The following is a 20,662-nucleotide window of genomic DNA, read 5'->3' as shown; positions in this document are numbered from 1 at the left end:
TCATGTTGCCCTCTAGTGGAGTGATGTGAGATGCACACGGGAGTGCCGCCTCTTGCTTCCGTTTGCCTTCGGGTCTTGTAAGTCCAGAGTTAGAGCAGAGGAATGCACTATCCTCCCTGCGCACGTATGCTATTAATTTAGACGCTAGGAATTTGGAACTGGTGGCAGTATTGTAACTTCTCATTGGCCAAATGTTACTGTTTACGGAGGAGGAGGCTAGACAGTGGGCGTGCGCGTGCCCAGTTCTGCCGCAGAATCAAAGCATGTCGCAGCTGGCCCTGGCCTTTCTGTCTTAAGTTGTCTTGTTTTTTTTTTTTTCCGTGTGGTTACAGAGTAAATCCTGGTAGTGGAGAGGGAGGGACCTAGGATCCTGGGCACCACAGCCCTCAGTACTGAGAGCCAAAGAAACGATTAGGGTTGGCGCTCCTGTCTTGCTTCCCACTACACACTGTGTTCTTTGTGGGTCCCAGTCATTCTTCTAGGCCCGGGGGGTACAGAAGTAAATTAGGCAGGTAAAGGTGCATGCTCTTGGAGAGCAGCTGTTGTAGTTGAAGGAGACTGACCCCAACACAATAAATAAGTAAAATATACAACAATTCAACCTGAGTGCTGAGAAGGGCAAGTTTAAACACGAGGAGGGAAGTACTGATCTCTCTCTCCCTCTCCCTCCTTCCCTAGTCCTCCCTCCCTCCTTCCCTCCCCCCTCTGTGTGTGAGTGTGTGCACATGCATGCTTGCATGTGCGTGTGTTGATGAGCTATTATAAGCAACTGTGGTTGTGACTAAACTCGCTGAGCTTATTAGAATCACCTGAACAGTATAGGAAAAGCAGCTAAGATTGCCCTGGGCAGAATGTTCTAGGCAAAATGCAAGCAGCTGCAAAGGTCCTGAGGTCAGAACATCCTGTTTCCTTCCAGCTCCCAACTTCTGAGAAGAGATGGGTTAGAGACGTATGGGGGCCTCACATAGTTGTAATCTATTTAACTTTACTGGCCATGAAGCGAGAGCCTTTGGATCTAATTCCTTTAGCTGACAAATGAACCTAGGCCTAAGAAATCAAGTGCAGTGTCCACGGCCGTCCACACGTGTAGTGCCATTTTGGAATAAAAATTCTCCTTTTCACCCGGGCAGGGATGTGTGGCTGCACACAGCCTCAGACCTCTGAGGGCTCTAGGTTCCTCTACCATCATTGTTTCTGCAGTATTACCTTTGTCTTCCCCCAGTGCACATGTACCCACTAATAGAGGCCCCACAACCACCAGAACAATGGCTCGTTCCCTTTTGAGTCCGAAGGACGGCCATGCCATCACTGCCTTCCTGTTTGGGGGAAATGAAGATAAATCCTTGGTGTTTTCCTGATAATTCTGTACCAATAAGTAGACGGATGACCTGTTCCTCACCTGCATTCATGATTGAGTTATTTGTGCATAGTTAATATAAGATGAAGTTTCTACACTCCTAAGTTGTCAGGAAAGTGAGACTGAACATCAAATGTGATTTAAAATTAATTTGAAAGCAGAAGTTGAAAAGAGTCAGAACTCGGTCACCAGATGCCGTTCGTCCTCCACAGGTTTGCCCTATCCTTGTCTTTCTGTCCTATGTGGGCCTACTTCAAACCATTTTTCCCCTTTGCATTTCTTTACATCTTATGACTGCTGTCCTCTGGATACAGGCCAAGTCCTCCAGTATCACTGTGCTGTGCAGGTCAGACCAGGGATGAGTACAAAAGAAGGTGACTTTGAGAATGCCACCTGCATTGTCTCCTCTTGTTTAATCACCCTGTGTCCTATCTCCAGCAGGGAAAGTGAAGAAGGGATTTTCATCTTGTGTGTGAATTAATCCTAGGATCTCTTGCGTGATGTGCTGCTCATCTTAGAGTTCATATTGTAGATGTGAGATGCCTGTCCCTGTCGTCACCACCACCACCATCATCATCATGATCACAGTTGTCCACCATCTTCCACTTGTGTTGGTTTGAATAGTTTCTTCCTTTTAAACACCAGTCAAGGTCACTTCATGTTCCTTTGTTGTGACTACTGAACTCTCTAGGAGCCTCTAGGACAAGTGTGAATTTGCCTTTTTTGTTTTCAGTTCTTGTAGTAAAGTTCTCTGATTAGCTTGGGAGCCTGGGTGGCCAGAGTTGTGCTCTCTTTTGCTTTATAGTCTTCAGGACTATAGAGTAGGTCTAGGCGAGCTTTTGTAGCCAGAATTGGTGGGAATCTAAGAATGGGGACTTGCTGGAAGAAATTTAAGCGGAACATCAAAAGTATTTGCTACATGTGGGAAATGGGGGAATGGGAGGCCCTGTAAAAGGTGCATAAAAGAGGCTAGTTAAAGCCCAAATGAATTATCAGCTTCCAGAAAGCTGTCTTGTTGGAATTTTGAGTTTCAGGTGTGAGGCTGCAGAGTGGAAGGGCAGAACTGTGATTGATTGGCTGTGAGCTCAGAGTGGAGGGCAGAACTGTGATTGGCTGTGAGCTCAGAGTGGAGGGCAGAACTGTGATTGGCCGTGAGCTCAGAGTGGAGGGCAGAACTGTGATTGGCTGTGAGCTCAGAGTGGAGGGCAGAACTGTGATTGGCTGTGAGCTCAGAGTGAAGGGCAGAACTGTGATTGACCGTGTGCTGTGTTCCTTGTTCAAAGCAGCACTGAATGGACTCTGAGTACTTTTTGGTTCTGTTTAATTTTTTTTTTTTTTTTGGTAAAAACAAGGTCTTGCTATGTAGCCCACACTGGCATCAAACTCTAGATCCTCCAACTTAGCTTTCTGAATGCTGGCATTAGAGGTGTGAGCTCTCAAACCCAGCTGACTTTGAACACCCTCAAAGGCAAATTCAAACCCAACCTTCCTATATTAGTGCTGTGTTGTTGATTTGCCGCCACCTTTCCGAAAACATCTGCCCTTCACCACATGTATCGTGACGCTCCTGAGTGATTTCAGCCACCCAGGAAAAACCCCAAATCACACCTGACGTCACTCCTGGCTCCTTCCAGTTTGGAACATGGGACTTTGGCCTGCAAAAACCTTTCCGGTACCTGTCCCAACCCACAAATATTGTCCTTTTTGCCCACCATTGGGAGGTGGGGAGTCAGTCACATGTGACAGGACCTATCTATATGGGGTCTATTAGGAAGCTAAACCCCTGAGCTGTGAGTCAGGGATCAAGTCCAGGAACCAGGCTCTGCAGCCAGGGTCAGACTCCCGACACATCTGGGCCTTCATGGCCTGCACACCTTCACCTGCCTGGGACTCTGCCTCTGATGGCACTGCCATCCAATGCTGGGCTTGGCCCTGCTGGAGGAATTCTTTCCAGCCTTCATGTTGGCCTGGCTAAAGAGCTGGCCAGCTCTGTACCTCTGGGTCCTAGACCTGCTGAATGAACTTCGGGCACTGGAAATATGGTGATGTGGATAGGAAGATGAGAAATCCTCTCATTGTCTCCCCTTAGCCATCCCAACATGGTGTCTGTAATAGCTCTCCGTGTAGGGGAAAGAGAGAGCAGGTTTGGACCGGCTCGCACAGAGCGGAGCTATGCATCAGCTCAGTACCAAGGACCAGGTTTGATTTAAGAGCTTAGTGACATCTAGAACCCACTTTCTTCCTGGTTCCTTCTGTGGGTGAGCTTCCCCCCGAACTGGCTGCTCTCACGGTGCTAAGATCCTGTCAGAGCTCCACACTTCACTTAGCCCCCTTTCTAGATGCCCTGGACAAACCTCTGATGTTTGGAGAACTGAGCTGTTGGCTGTGCATCTGCTTGGTGATGGCGTTAGGCATCACCCCTTCTGCAGGGCAGACACATCTGAGATTACTATACTTGGGTTAAAATGGTCAAGGTGTCTGCCAAGGAGAGAAGCCTGTGAGAGGTGCTGAGCCTCAGTGTGCACAGGCCACATGGTCTTCCTACTAAGGTGCTTCTCATTTGGTGACTGGCCACGGTGTGTAGCGAATGGTCTGGCCAGCGACCACTGACTCACAGCTGATAAAAATGCGACAATCACGTGACCACTGTACCACGGTAGATCACACACACAAATGCTCAAAGGTCCACAAAGCGTCTTCAAGGGAACACAGACAACCCTGACAATGGAAGTCGAGAAAATTAATCACAGTTCTTCAACCTCTTGTAATTTACATGTCACTATAAACACTCAAGTCTAATATAGCCTTAAACAACTGTATAACTAAATTCCTGCAAAGGCCAGTCTTATAAATAAATGAGTTTCATCATCATATTTGACTGACTTTAATCAAAATGAGTGGGCTCTGGGTAATGTAAACCTTTTGAGACTGGACATGAATATTTGGGAGTTTGTTTTGCTGTCGGTAGCCCTGCCTGGGAGTGACTGGCGGGGCAGGGGAAAGGCTGCGGCAGCACTCAGGGAGCTGGTCATAGGGAAAGCTGTACAGGCAGGGCCAGGAAATACCCCTTTGTGGTGATCTGGTTGACACAGAGGAAACCATTTTATCCTGTAGTAATAAGAGCGGCGGGGCTGGGACCCCAAAACCCCAGCCGCCTGGCTCGGCTTGGCTAGCTTACGCCCCGAAATAATTACACGGACACTGTATTCTTTTATAAACTGCTTGGCCCTTAGCTCTAGCCCTTACTGGCTAATTCTGATATCCCAATCAACCCATCTCTAACAATCTGTGAGCACCGGTCTTACCGGGAAAGATTCAGCATGTCTGACCTGGCTGGCGTCTCTCCTGCGTCTGCTCCGGAGAGCAGAGCTGTGGAGTCTGACCTCACTTCCTCTTCCTCCCAGCGTTCTGTGCTGTCTATTCCACCCACCTAAGGGTGGGCCTATCCAATGGGCCTAGCAGTTTCTTTATTGCTTAGCCAATGAAATCAACAGATTGATATATGACACTCCCACATCATTATCCTTCACAGCAGCGGTTCTCAAGCTTCCTCACACTATGACCCTTTAATACAATTTCTCATGTGGTGGTGACCCCCACACATAAATTTGTTTTTGTTGCTACTTTATAACTATAATTCTGCTGTTATGAATCATGATGGAAATATCTGATATTCAACCCCCAGGTTGAGAAACGCTGGTTTAGATCGCTGACTTGGTGTACCAGAGTATGGAGCATTGTCCCTAGTCAGCAGCAATCCCCACTGTGTTCTGGAAGGAAATTGATACCCAGAGGCCTAGCCACACAGCAAGGACTACCTTGTTATCAGTGGATTTTGGTCCAAATCCAAATGAAGACCTGAAGTGGGCTGGGTGAGATTTCCGAGGAGGACCTGGGGTAAGGCGTATCACCACTGCTGTCTCAGGAGGCTGGTCAGAGAGGAGCACGGAGCTCCTGAGGTCACAGTCCAGATTCTGGAGGTTCATTTGTGTCATTTCTGAAAGGACACCTGTGTGGTTAGATTTCGGATATTATCGCGCGAATTCCTGGACCCGTTTTCCTGTTTATAAATGAGTTTGAAGAATGAGGAAATGATTCTGCCCTTGGATTTCTTTTTAATCCTTGGGTTTTACGCAGGCTGCGGCAGACTGTATCTTGAGGAACTAAGTTTTAGGTAGCTGTGGGGACGCAAGTCCTCCCGGTGAGAACCCATACACACAGACAGCCGACGGCCTCATTCCTGTATGGCATGCTTTGAATTAGCTAGGAAGATGCTTCAGTTGGCTGGCTAACAAGTGTGAATTGCTGCAAGGGTTATTGGTTGAAAACCAGATAGTGACCACATTTGTGGCCACAGCTCACTGAATGGAGTTACATCCTTTGCCAAGCCAGAATAGGATATTGGCTGCCAGGCTTGTGCCCTGGGACTTTCAGATGTCAGTGACAAATCCAGGAGCAGTGTCCATGAGAGCAGATCAGTTGGTGACCCACAGCCGTACTCTCTAGAGAAGTGCTTTCAAAGCCTGGCCGTGTTTTATGCAGGGACCGGTGGGTGTCGCTGCAGTTTCGCTCTCCTGTTTCGTAGAGAATCAGATCACAGTGCTGTTGCAGAGTTACGGTTTGCAGTCTATCAGCAATCCTCTTCCTCAATGGCTCACCTGCAGCGAGCAGGCTCTACTTCAGCAGGAAAGAAGGTAACCCGTAGACATGTGAGTGGTTCACAGCAAATAACAATGTGTAAAGTAGTGCCGGGTAAGAACTTGGGGATCTTGAGGTTTCTGATGAATGATACAAAGTCCCTTAACACAGGGGTTCTCAACCTGTGGGTCGCGACCCCCTTGGGGGGTTCGCATTAGATATTTACAGTGTGGTGCGTAACAGTGGCAAAATTACAATTATGAAGTAGCAATGAAATAGTCTTATGTTTGGGCTTCACCACAGCACGAGGAACTGTATGAAAGGGTCTCAGCATGAGGAAGGCTGACAACCACTGCTGTACGGCACTGGAGTTGGAGGAAAACTTGTCTGGCCAATGAGGTATCGGTTCAGGATGTACGCCTACTGACTTTGGCTATCACTGTTGTGTTTATTTAAAGTGAGAGATACAAGATTTTATGGATGTAAGCTTTTTATCATTTTGCTTTTCTTTCCTTTTTTGTGACTGGCTTTGCTTCTACCTTAGATTAGAAAACTGGCTGTCTCTACAGTCAGCAAGACCTCCAAATTGTTCACCCATGAATTGGAAACTTCGGGAAGGAAACTGTTTTCTCATAAAAGTCATATTTGGCCTTTGGAGGCTCAATCAGATCAGTGAGGCAGCGATGGAAATTGCAGTCAAAATGGTTCTGAATATTTTATGACACTTAACTAATTTGCATTGCTGCAGATCAGGAACCCCAAGGTTTTGAAGCGCACAATCCCGTTCTGTGATGTCTGGTGGCTGTGGCTCTTCTCTCTGCCTCTTCTCGGTATGCGAAGGGTATGAGATTACTGGTCTGCCAGACCTGGGAGTGAAGCCGAGTGAAGCCATGATGGCTGCTCATTCTCTACTCCCCACACTCCTTTCATCTCTACAGAGCTACTCCCCACCCAGGTGCTCCCATAGCCCTCACCTCTGCAGAAAATGAAAACAGAAACCAGCGAATTGCTGTCAGATGTTAGTAATTCCCAGGCCCTTCCTCCAAGGAATGCTTGTATTTTCAAAAGAGCCCCCCAAGAAGAACAGGAAGTAGGGCAGAGTTTCACACTGAGTACCGCCTCTCTAATGAGAGTATTTCCTGTTTCGACCAGAGGCCAGCTGGGGTCCTGGGAGCCTCAGGCAAGCTTGGGTCAGACCTGCTGGACCAGCATCAACCACAGGGAAGTGGAAGGGGTTTTGAGTTTGTCCTTCTTTAAAAATACATTATTCCAACTTCTGCCAGAGCCCTTGCAGATTCTTGCAAATGTGTTTTTGTTAGAGATTCAGGGCGCCTACCCACCTCCCTGTGGCTGGTGTTGGCATTGGTACAACTGTGGAAATTCAAATATCCCCCTTTCAAAGGCACTTTTTAAAACAACCGTTCCTCACAACTTACACCTTTTAGGGGAACTTTGTAAATAAATGGCCCACCATGCTTTCTCTATTAGCGTATTCTACAGAGCCTTTGGCTTCTGTCTTTAGTCATGTGACAAAATTCTTTGTTAAAGGACTTCCAGTGGTTTCCTTGCCAGTGCAGCCGTTGATCTTGTCAGCCTTCCTTCCCCACTGGTCATTCTTGGCCATGTGGGTCTTTGCATGTGTTTCTCTCAGTGCCCAGAACACCCCGCAGTCTGCGTCAGCGTGTCTTTCGGCCAGGCTTCTATGATGACTCCATCCTCTGGTAATGGCTTAGGTTCTTCTCTCTGAACTTTCATGGCACCTCATATCTTTTTGCTCCTGAACTTTTCTTCCTGTGTTTTAATTAGTGTACCCTATGAGTCCATCCCTAGCCTCTTTCTTCATCTGCTCCCTGACCGGCTGGTCAAGGACAGACACCATTTTCCTGTAAGTGAGAGGGGCTCCACAGATTTTTGCAGAATGGAGAAAGGACCAGTGAAGATGGTGCCTGAAATAATACAGCTTTTCTTTAGAGCAGGCTGTGAGCCCCCAGCTTCCTTAACAACATTTAGTCTCCCGGGTCCCTTTGGTATACAGCTGAAGCTGTCGAGGAGGAAATAGATACTGTTAATAAAAAAGAAAAAAATGGCACCTGGCCCCAATGGACAAGATAGTTGTCAGGACATCGTGGCCACTGGCATTCACCACCCTATCAACAGCAAGTAGTTCTGCATTGCCTGTGTGAAAGTGGTGAGAGCTGGATACACCTGGAGGTTCAGGGCTGTAACAGAGTGGAGAGTGCATTGTTCCGGAGACCAAGCAAGTTGGTCGTAGAGGTAGAACTTGAATTCTCTGATTGACAGCTGGAGAGTAGAACAGTTAAGGCTCTCACAGCATTGTGTGTACACAAGGTTGTGCCGAGTGTTCTGCGCTCTTTAAGGGATGCTCAAGGTAATTTTCACCATATGCAATCTTGCTTTGTGGATCTGAGAGCTCAGCGTTCTCCACCATGCCTCTAAAGCACAGTTCATCCGGTATCACGCATTGGTCCAGGCTATCTATACCTGATAGAACAGTTAGAACCTCTAAAGCACAGGTCATTCATATCACACATTGGTCCAGGCTATCTATACCTGATAGAACAGTTAGAAGGAAAGTGCAAACCTGTCGCTCACTTTGGATTCTGATCTTTTGTTTCTTGACATTGGACCGAAATTATTGCCTGTGTATAAAACATAGACAAAGCATTATTAGGTTTTGGGAATGAATGAAAGGCCACATCTCCGTTGTAACGTGTATGGTTAACTGTAGCCCACTTCATCAAGAAAGCACCCCTGCTGGGAGCTGGAGAGTTGGCTCTGCAGTTAAGAGCACTGACTGCTCTTCCAAAGGAACCTGGGTTTGAGTTCCAGCACCCATGTGTTGTTACCATGAGTTGTAACTCCAGAGCCAGGGGATCTGCCACTGTCTTCTGGCCTCCCCTGGCACGGCATGCACATGGCAATAGCCATACATGAAGACAAAGCCCCAATACACATAAATGAAAATAATAATTTCTTAAACACGCCCTGCAGATTGGACAAATAGAGTGGATGTTCTGTGTGATTTCTCAGAAGACTGTGAGCTGCCCAGGAGCTCCGTTTATATGGGCAATGAGTCAGAGAGGGGGTGAAGCTCCTCCCATGGGGGTTCCTACCCAGTCCTTAGCTGCCTTAGATGTGTCAAGTGGAGCCTACTTCCTCTGGCCACACCTGTTCCTTCAGTAGCTTCTGCTTTTCTATTAATGTCTGGTACCCTTTCCCCCAGGCAGCAGTCTCAAGGCCTCCGTATGGGATCTACTCTCAGTGATTCTTGCTTTCTGTAACCCTCCTCTGAAATGCACGACACGTTTAACCGTGCAGCATCGGTTCCTGCTCAGATACCATGGGTGCAGAGAAAAAGCACGGAATGAGGTCAGAAGACTCTCAGTGGAGTGTCAGCCCTGGCTGGTGGCTGTGGGCCAGCCACTTAATGCCTCGGAGAGTCTGCAAATTCATGAGAAGTGAGTGTTGAGAGCGACACTCGAGATTTCTTCTGTAGCAGTTGCCACAAGGACCGGAAGTACTCTGTGGTGTGGGGTGCGCCATCTTGTCCAGAGACACGCCCCGTGATGTGTCTCTTGTGACACATAGCCTGCTATACATTATAGAAGGTGATGTGTAAATTGCTGAGATATGACATGATTTAACGTAAGTACATAACATGCCTGGGTCACTGATTCAGAATTTGAGGGGATGGTCAAGAGGGAGTTCCCCTTTTCTGGCCCAAATAACAAGACAAACAAGTTGCTCCCTTTCTAAAGAATTTTTCTTCTTATATGTAACATAATATTTGCACACACTTATAGGGGACATTGTGATGATGTGTAATGATAAAATAAATCAAGGTAACTATTATTTACACACACACACATTTTTATCGTTCCTATATGAAGGGAAACTTTGGACTCCTCTCTTCTCGTTCTTCATACAAGCAATGGTTAATCCGGTAAATGACGGACATTCATCTGTGCTGTGGAACACTAGAGCTCAGACTTCCCATCCGACCCTTTGTTGTACCTATTGCTTCCCCCCCCCCCGCTCCCTTCTCCTTCTCTAATAACCACTAGCCGTAGTTTCTACTTCCACAGAATCTGCTTTCTTAATATGCTGCCTTTTTACATTAATATTTTTTTATCTATCTAAAAAACAAAAAAAAGGTCAGAATTAATTACACGTTGTGCAACGGCAGATCCCAAACCAGCTCTTTAAACAGGGTGTCCTGTAGATGAAGGCAGTCTCTGCAAGGCGGCTCGCTGATGGGAGGCCAGCTAAATAGGATGTTATCGCCTGGAAGAAATCCACGGCCTTAGCAAAGAAGTGTCTGGAATTCCCATCTGGGATTTATTAGTGTATGTTTGCAGGTGGCGTAGGGCGGATGTTAGTTCTTAAGGAAACAAAGTTTTCAATCTGAGGATGCTGAATTTGTTGCTTTGTAAAGTGGCAGCAGCTGCCAGTATCTTCCTGGCCCTGGAAATTTCATCAGCTGAAGTGGAATGTTGCTCAGTCTGTCTTATTAATGATCCGGATGGCAATTGTGGCGGCTTGGAGAGTAGCTAGTTAGGCTGCCCCTAGTGCCGCCCAGCCGTTGCCGTCTAGAGTCTGGTGAGCATCTTCTGGGAAGGTTGCACATGCCCCCACACTCTGTTTATAAAGATGATAAAGCAAGTACGTCCACTCTGCACACACTGTAAAACAGAAGGCTTGCAGCTGGCAGAGTTGCTTTCTTCTTGGCTCCTTTTCTGACAGAATTTTTGGGAACTTGTTAAGAGTTATGAGTCGGTGCGGCTTGCCAGCCTTGGTCTTCAGTGCAATGCAACTGCTCCTTTAAACTTCCCTCTCTTTGAAGATTGCAGTTTTGTGTTTTCATCGTTTCTTGTAATATGCTTTATGGGTGGAGGAAATGCAGTTTATTCTTACATGTTGTCATAAGTCAGTATCATGAAATGTTTTGATGATTATTTTATTGGTTATATTGTTATAGGTATGGAAAGGACCTATAACAGACATGAGGGATAACCTTGCATTGGCAATAGCACAACCTAGTTGTCTGTCTCAAAAGACATCTGATATCAAGCTTATCAAGAGTAGAAGTTGCATGGAGAAGTTCACTACTGGCTTCAGCAGGAAAGAGGAGGCCTAAGTGTGGCTTTGAGAGGGGCAAAAAGAGGATGTAGCTGCAGGGAAAAAATTAGGCTGGCAGCAGCTGCCCCACAATGTTACCGCACAGGGCGTCATGGTTCACAGTAAGGGTTCTTGCAGGTAGTTCCCAGGTAATGGAAACAAGTGTCAAACGTTTCGGAATGATCACTTTTTAACCCTTTTGTGTCTGTGAGTCTGTGGGCACAAAATTGTCCCTGAAACACTTAATTCTTTCAGGCGTTGCTATTGTTTTTATTGGGGCAGAGATGAAGACACTGACCGAGAATAGGGTCTCACCTGCAGCCCAGCTTATCTGTGTCACTTTGAGGGATGCAGGACTGTGGCAGATAGGGACTATTGTATTGTAGCCTTGGCAGGCATTTGGGTTTTCAGCCCGTGCTGCTGGGAGAAACCAGCTTTAAAAATTCTAGGTGTTGCACCTAGAGCTGATGACTTAACTCTTGGTGCGGGAGTAGAGGAGAAAGGGCCAGGAAACATTTTGACTGGCACTTGGTTTAGAAATAAAGGGGGAAAGAGAGCAGCTAACATGAATGATAACCATCAGACTTCTAGTCACTGTTGCTTAAATGGAGAAAAGAAAATGAATGTTATGTAAAACGAAAAATCAGGATGTTCGAAAGGGGGTCAAGGTGGGCTCTGATGGTGCCTTCAGGGGTAGATGTTTCTAGGTTCAGGGACCCTCAGCAGTCATCCAAGCAGACCAGTCCTAGGCAGTTGGAAATATGTGGCCAATTTGATGAGTATTTATATACTAATAATTTTGTAATCCTATGAAAATAATAATACACTTAAATTGAAAGATTTGGGGGGGTATTTTCTTTTTTATTTACTAATGGCATATGTGTACCTGTGAGGTACTGTACATATTAGCCAATGTCCAATCAGGAAACTTGTATAGTAAGTTGAGCATAAAAGTTTAAATGAAAGGTTAGCTAGGAAACACTGTAGTGGCCTCTCTCTTTCTCTCTCTCTCTCTCTCTCTCTCTCTCTTTCTCTCTCTCTCTTTCTCTCTCTCTCTTTCTCTCTTTCTCTTCTTTTAGAATAGAGGCTGAAGAGGTGTCTCAGAGGTTAAAGCACTAGCTGGTCTCTCAGAATACCTAGGTTTGATTCCCAACCCCTACACTGATGGCCCACAACTTCCTGTAGCTCCAGCTCCAGGAGATCTAACTTCCTCTTCTGGTTTCCATGGGTACCAACACATGGTGGCATAAACTCCCATGGGCACACATACACTTAACACTGAAATTCCACTTCTGATTACATAACAAAAATAACTGTGAAGGATAGCAATTGCTACAGGTGGCAGCCACCCAAAGTTTGCTACAGAGATGATGTGGAATATCACTCAGCCTTTAAAAGGAGATTCAGACATTTCTTGACATGGATGAAGGTGAGTGAAGAAAGCCAGTCACAAAATCACCAGTTCTGTATAGCCCACTTATAGATAAGCTGCTTAGAGTAGTCAGTCTAGAGACAGAAAGTAGCCCATTAGTTAGCTTCCAAGATTTAAAACACTCCGAAGATGTAGTATTGATAGCTGTAGGGACATGTCGATATATTTAAATGTCACTAATGTACACATTTTCACAGTTGCAATGATAATTTTTATGACATGTGTATTTCACCGCAATGATAAACGTGGAAATAAAAGCAAATCTATTAAAAAGAATATTAACTTTCTTTTTTTTTCTGGTGGTGTCTGGCTGGTAGGAAATACAGAGCTTGCTAGTGAACAAGAAAGAACAGCTTCCCCCACTCCAGATATTGGCTCACTGGGTGGCAGCCAAGTCACTAGGGTGTTTGTTGTGTGGACAGAACTTGCTGGAAAGCCACCCGCTAAGCTGCTGAGGACTGCTGCTCCTGAGGAGTTTTCTCACTTGGGACGTTTGTCCATCACCTAAAGGGAATGCCAGACGGAACTGCCTGAGGCCAGGTAGTGTCAATCAGTCAGGTGCACAAGGGGAGCCAGCTCATGGGAGCTCCACCAGGGAACCCATAGAAAGCAAGTGCCGAGTCCCAGAAAGGAACTGCTTCCTATAAAATTTAGGAAGTGCCGTCCACTGAATAAGTACAGAATTCCATCAGCCGGGGGAGAAACCCTGGGTGAAGTTTTCTCGGAGCGGATAATGAAGAACAGGCTGGGAATGTGAAGTAAGGGGGGTCTGTCATGAGTCACCTCGCAACTTCTTCAGCCTTGAGATCAGATAGTGTCCTGCGACCCTAACTTCCTGCCCTGCATTCCCATGCACAGAGGAATTGTGTTTATCACATTTCTTGAGAAAGAAATGATGTCATCACATGAAAAACAGCACAGAGCGACATTACACTGTGAACAGGCTCGGGCAAACACTCATGTACTGCACATCGCCCAAGAGATTGAATTTATTCTGTTCCCCTCCTCGCCCCCAATCTAGGATGCCATGGCCCCCTCGTGAGTTTATTGTAGTGCCCTGAGTGAGGCACACAGACCCCCCGTGTGGCCGTCCAGAGCTTCAGCTGTTGGTCCTCAGCAGCCGCTTTAGGCCACACTACTATAACTAATGGGAGGCTAAGGAGCTGGTTTAGTTAGGGACACACTGGAGTCGTGTGTAAAGTAAACATGGTACAGAGTCGGTATTAATTCTGGAGCCCTCACAGGAAGTTACTGAAGACTGGGGGCCTATCCCTTAATTTCTCTAAGACTTACTGAGCGAATGCTGCTTCTAGCATGTGAACGGGTTGTGATTTCTTTGGGACCAACTATAGCTGGCTTCTTTTCTGAAACATTTTGCCATGGGATGACAGACAGCTTAAAATGATTACGAAAGAAGCTTTTGAATCTTCTCAATACAAAGAAATGAAAAATGTTGACCAAGATGGGTGGCCTAAGTGTCTTTTGTTATCAACATAGAATGTACTAACATATCACAGCATGCTCCATAGAGATGTGAAGTTATGTCAATATTTTACGGTCATTCTTTCTTTACTTTACATTTATTAATAGTGTGTGTACAGGTCACACGTGCATGTGTGTGGGATGTGCGTGTGTGTGTGTGTGTTGTATGTGTGGTGTGTACATGGAGGTCAGAGGACAATCTGAGGGAGTCAGTTCCCTCCCACCATGGAGCTCTAGGGATTGAACTAGCCAAAAGGCTTGAGGACAAGTACCGTTCACTGCTGAGCCATCTGTTAGGCATGTCTATCAGTTTTTAAAAAAAACTACATGACCTTGAATGCTCACCCTTCATGTACGAGGGCTACCGGCACCGTGAAAGGTCAGGCAGAGGTGCGGAGAGCGAGTCAGGAAGAGAACAGTGAGGTCCCAGCTCTACATCACCATATGCTCCAGGATAAAATTAGGTTGGACTGTGGCCCATGTGCTACCTTCCAATTATTTGCATCTGTTTGGAACAATCACGTATAGCTGAAATCGGGAAAAAAAATTAAATGGCCTGTAAGGGGACTTAGCTGAACTCGGTAGTTTACAAAAAAGTCAGTGGCAATAGATTTCAGACTGAGAAAGTTAATGATTTTTCACTTTATTCTACAGAATTAGTGGGCTTAATATTACATTTTGTAGCGTGTGCACAGCCAGGTGGGGAGTCAGAACATGTACCCCATATTCTGAGGCACAACCGACACCTATTTCTATAGCTCCCCTTTAAGGACTGACCAAATAAACCGGTTTCAGAACCTGACCTGGTCAAGTAGAAAAACTTGTGATCCGTAGCAGAGAAGGAGCCGCTCCTTGCCCCGCAACCCTGTTGGGATAAGTTCTGCTTCACTTCACATTTTACCGCCTGCTGAGCTTGTCTGTCCAGTGTCAGCCTCGGCCACTCTGCCTGGAAAGCCCACCCTATCCCGGGCTTTCTCCACCAGCCTTTTCTGTCCCTTGGACCATGACCACCTGGCACACGGCCAGAACCTCCTGGATTCTGCTCATGTCCAAAACTTGATGTAAAAATCAGATCGTGACAACTGGACGTAGGTTAAAGTGCCAAACAGATCCCAGGCTAAGAGTTTGGATTCAAATTTCCACATGTGGCGCACGACTTTGGGATTCCAGATTTTGTTCAGAAACTTGGGGGGGGAAAAACCTCTGCTCAGATGCAGTCTGAGATTCTGCTTTAGGGACTCATTCCTCAACCGATCTTGGCGTTGTTCTTCAGCCCCTCCCAGGCAACATAGAGAAGAGAAGAGATTATCACTGGAGGTCCCGAGCAGAGCCCCTCTGGCTTCTGAACGCGTCGCAGTAATCAATTACAGATGTGTGCGGCCAGCCAGCGCTGGAAGGCTGCACAAGAATCTCAGATTGCATGCCGCTCCAGCCAGCCAGTGTGAGGGGCTCTCTATTAAGTTGTTGAAGAAGAAAATTCAGTTATAAATCTATGTTTGTCTCATCACAAAATTATTTCTTCAGTGTAAAGGACGTGGGGGCAGCGGTTAGAAGGGAAAGAATTTTCTCGTTGCGGCCCTTCAACTGGACTTTGGCTCACTACAAAGAGGGGCTTTCTAAGTGGGGTTGCCTTCTACGGAAAGTGTCTCTGCTAAGAGAGGCGAGGGAGGAGGTGGAGGAGAGAGGCTGCTGCTGACGTGTCTAGGGGTCACGTCAAACGGGGGGCTAGAGGGGTGACAGCTCATGCTGCGTGCAGACTTAGCTCCTGTGACTGTTGTGTCTGACGGATGTTCACCTGGGTTGTGGCTGTTGATCACCTAAGTTGAGGAGGGCCAGCATGCCTCAGTCAGCGTGACTCCGTGCTGCCCTGACTCAGTGGATTCCTTCCCATCAATCTGTTGAATCTTTTCTGTGACCTCCCCTGAGGCTTTCCCATTTGACCCCATTAACCTGGGCAGAGGAAGAATTACAGCCCTCTTGCCTTCACTCTCTGTAGCTCATCAATCTGGGTCAGCACGTAGGGTTCCAAGTAGACATTCCTGAACAGTCCAAACCAGTCTGGCATCATTCATGAAAATATGGGGACATGAGACAAGGGGTGTGCTGTAGTTTGCACACCTGGCCAGCTTCTTGGCTCATTTCATCACTGATGATAAGTAGCATTACCCCCATTTTACAGATGTGCAAATAGAGGCCTAACGACTTGCCTGTTTGTAGAGGAAATTTTTTAAAAAGAGTAACTAGAGGAGAACCCTTTCAATCCAAGCAAGGTTCTGCCGGCATGGGCTCTGCTATGCTCTCCATAAGAAGGCTAAGAAACCCAAATTGAGTCTGGAGTTTTTTGGGTCCTCTCCCTCCCACTTAATTCTGATTTTGCTTCATATCCAAGGAAGCTTAGTTGGGGTCCCAACTGAATTTTTAATTAAAAAAAAGGCCCAACACATTTATGGTCTCATGTAGCTGAATAAATAGAGGCTATTAAATTTATAGCTTACTTAAAGCACTAAATGTCAAGACTGGAATGGCTTTAATTTGGAGTGGTGATCTCAGCATGCGAACAAGGATTAGAGCCGTCTGTGCTGGAACAGCAGCCAGATGTAAACTCTTTGGTGACCTTCCAGTGTCTTTGAGGCATCCCTCCTCTGTGCAGGGAGGACCGATGCAGGAGGCAGGAAGGAAGCTCAGCCACATCCACTCTGTCCTGGAGCCCATTGCTCCTCAGGTCAGAGACTTGAAAAGTCATAGAACCTCTTTTCTTCCAACTTTTTGTTTGTCTCTTTTCCTCGATCTCTCTAAGGAAAATTTTCATTTTCTCCTTAAGGGCCTCTATCATCTTCATAAAGTTATTTTTAAGGTCGTTTGCTTCTGCTTCTTCTGCGTTGGGATGTTCAGGTCTTGCTGCTGTAGGACCACGAGGTTCTGGTGGTACCGTATTGCTCTTTTATGTTGTTGAATGCACCATTGCGCTGCTATCTACCCGTCTCCTCCTCCAGTCAGCGTCTGTGCCTCTGGGGGCTGCTGATGCTGTAGTGGCTGGGTTTGGGGAGGGCAGAGTGGGGCTTGTAGGTTCCAGGGCCCAATGGGAGATGGGGGTGGAGTGGCCTGCCCTCAGGAGCCTTGCCTGCTGACTGGCTAGTGGGGCTGCGATGGGTGGGGGAGGCAGAACCGCCTTTCTTTAGTTACATATAGTGAACTCAAGGGGTGACTTAGTAAATACAGCTATAGTCACGGTGTCCCTCTGCTAGTTTCTCGTTGAATGAAGATCCTCCAGTCTCCAAGCCGAGGACAGATTCAGACATTTGATCCCTCGGTAGATAGGGTCTCTGTTCATGTTTAGCAGTGAAGTTTCAAAAATTCAATCTTCAGCCATCATCGACCCCACTAAGACTAAACCAAATTCCAGAGAAGTAGATTGAGGCAAAATAGGAAGACAGGGAAATTTTAAAGAACGTGGAAAGAGAAAGGAGCCCCTCAGCCTGGAGTGTAGTTGCATTCTCTCACTAACCCAGGGTCAAGAGTTTTGACATAAGTAACAAAATTTGCAATGAAGAATACCTACGTAGAATTCCTTTTTATACTCTTCAAGCAAAATGGTCACATGGCAATGAGTCATGTGACCTGTGAGTTTAGTCTTCCTCCTTTCCAGCCTGCACTATCCGCTGCACCTCAGAAACCACCCTTTGACCTCATCACATTCACCCCTCCCACACCACATAGGAAAAAAAAAAACCAGGAGAGAAAAGTTTCCTAGAAACCCCTTGAAGAATGTCACTTCAGAGCCACCAAGTCATACCTGCAGTCTCTTGTAGAACACAGTGGTGCCACAGTCTCTGGAGAAGCCAGACCTATTTCTTGGGTATATAGTACCCTTTTCTTAAGCACCTCTCGGAGACACCCCTAAAGTTAATACTCAGACTGAACTCTCGTGAAAGCTCTATTTAATAAACTCCAACACTGTTTCCAAAAAGAAAACATAAAAAGAATTATTGACAAGTATTCTAGGAAAAGGATCATGGACTCACAAATCCTTCAGTATTTTCCAACCTGGTCTCTGTGTTTGTGTGTGCGCGCGCTTGCATGCGGGTGCGCACGAGCTTTGTGATTATCTACGCAAAGCTTTGTAGCACGGATGATTTCTTAGGAGAGAAACAGAAACAAACAATGGAATCCTAGGAAACAAGTGCGCACCAGATGCATAGCTGTCTGCCTGCCAGCGCGCACCTCAGCGTCAGCGCTTCTCACTCCCTCAGAACCCTTTGCTCACACCCAGAATATTGATGGTTATGTAAGATTTGCTGGCACTGTCATTGGAAGTCTGAATGGAATTTACCCATAACCACACACTCCCAGAGTCTGGTGACAGTACGCCTTTCTCTTCCCGCCGCCTCGCTCTTTCTTAGTTGCCTCTGCTGGCTCGGGCGCTTCTGTTCCACTTCATGCTCAGACCCCTAACCTAGCCCCTCTGCTCATCAACATACAAGGCCACAGGAAGCATGAGCTGCTCCTGCTTGGAAGGTACATAAATGGCCTCTACTGTTAAACGAGTCCCCTTTCTGCACTGAGAGCAAGGATATGGGGCAGGGAGGGCTCCGGAGAGATGACCAGTGAGGCCTTCCCATGGTTTGGAGGCTTGAGTTGAGTGGTGTCTTGGATGGAAGGTCCTCAGCCCCAACCAATCAGTTTAGTGGCTATTTTATAGTAAGTGATCTACAAAGGATGGTTAATGTGAATTCTGAGCTTATTGCTCAAGGAAGGATGCTGGGCTGTTTCTCAAGCATACAGGAATTAATAGGGGGCTGGGGATATAGCTCAGCTGGTAAAGCGCTTGCCTGGAATGCATGAAGCCCTGGGTTCGATCTCCAGACCCACATAGACTAGACATGGTGGTGCAAGCCTACAATCCCAGCACACTGGGCGTGAGAGCAGGAGAATCAGAAATTCAAGGTCATACTTGCTCATTTAACAAATCTCAGACCAACCTGGGGATCCATGAACCCCCGTCTCCAAAAGACAAAAATGAATAGTCAGAGAGGCAGTAGCAGATCCCTGTGATGTCCTGGAGTATTAGCCACTATGACTAGCCCAGCCCACTTTGAATAAAATTCTAGCAAAATCAACACTACCAATTATTCACTTGGAAGTAGCATGAGGAGATGAGAGCCCTGGAGGTCCAGCCGTCCATTGCCATGATTTTGCAAGTTGGAGGCATGAAGCAGAATAGTTTGCCCAGGGCAGACGGCTCTAAGGTTATGGTGTGCTTATCATCAACAGTCTTTTTAGGTAAGCCGGGCATCCTTTGTTCCTGAATTTGATCTGGGGACATTCTTCCCCAAGGTGACCGCTGGACTGTATTTGAATAAAAAAAAAAGTTTCTCTGGAGGTTTCCTGAGGATCCTGGTGACTTCAAAGATCAGCAGGGCTGTTAACGGGACACTAAGTTGATTACCGGGCTGCTGTGGCGGCATTCAAACTGTTCATTCAGCACTTGTTCTCCTTGGCTAACCTGGGCTGGGCTGAAGGCCGTTTTGCGAACCCGTGTAAAAAACAAGCAGGGTATTAAGGATTTCTGCTCAACAGACCTTAGGAGGTTTGCATGTCCTTGGGTTTGTAAATGACATTTAATAAATATTACATAAAGGGGCACTTCCTGAAGGAAGTGAGAAAGTCATTGTGTTTGGGGCAGATGAATGTGGAAGCTGGGCAGTCCTCATTTGCGTAATCATCACCTCATCTTGGGAAAGATGCTGCTTCACCCCAGCTAGAGATTGACAAAAGTTATCTCGTTTGTGTAGCACACAGCCATGACGAGGTTCCTCAGAGCCCGCGGTGGACATCCGTGGACATCTGGCCTGCGGAGGTGGAAAGCAAGGCCAGATGCTGTAGGGTAGGGAAGGCCAGAGGGATTTCCTCAGAAGGACGGGCAAGGCCATGTATGCCTGGCAAGGGAGCGGTTTTTTTTCCCATTCAGAACCATCTCCATCTTTATCTCAGCCTGTGTCTGCCATGAACCTAAGATTAGGGAGCATAGACTGACCAGCACTAGGATGTGGGGACCATGGTAACCTTGATTTTCAGAAGGGTGCAGCCTGTTATTCTTTTCAAAGCATGTACGGTTTCTGTAGGCTTCCACAGCTCTGATATTTTCCAGATGTTTCTTTCTTCCCTCTGGCTATTATGTCTTGGTTCACCTTGCCCTTTCAATAAAATTGATATAAAATTCTGAAAGGGTCTTAGGCATGTTAGAATCAATCACCCGTCAATAGGAACTGATTTAATATCAGACCTTATATTACTATTTATAATGTCCCCTTGCCTGTGAATAGAATTGGTACTGTTGAAACTTAATGTTGAAGTAAAAGGCAAGAATATCCTTTATAAAAATTTATTGTCATAAGGCGCAATAGTTAATGATAACCCGTGTGTAGCACTTATTCTATCAAATTGCTTTGTTTATAGTACTGGCTGCAATACCAGACACATCTGTGAATTACATACTACTTTTATCTTCATTTTATAGATGAGCAAATAGATACTTGAGAGGTCTATTATTATTATTATTATTTTGCTTAAGGCCGTATAAATAATAAATAGCAGAGCTCAATCTAAACCCAGAT

General features: G+C 46.3%; 1 protein-coding gene across 2 annotated transcripts in view; it reads left to right on the top strand.

Moving 5' to 3' along the window:
* Nucleotides 1-20,662, top strand: part of Tnfaip8 (TNF alpha induced protein 8) — a 113,406-nt gene that overhangs the window by 53,200 nt on the left and 39,544 nt on the right. The window lies entirely within an intron of this gene.

The sequence above is a fragment of the Microtus pennsylvanicus genome, chromosome 4, assembly GCF_037038515.1.
Source record: "Microtus pennsylvanicus isolate mMicPen1 chromosome 4, mMicPen1.hap1, whole genome shotgun sequence".
In the NCBI taxonomy this organism is placed as follows: Eukaryota; Metazoa; Chordata; class Mammalia; order Rodentia; family Cricetidae; genus Microtus; species Microtus pennsylvanicus.
The sequence above is the reverse complement of the archived record's forward strand: the minus strand, read 5'-3'. Positions and strand labels throughout refer to the sequence as shown.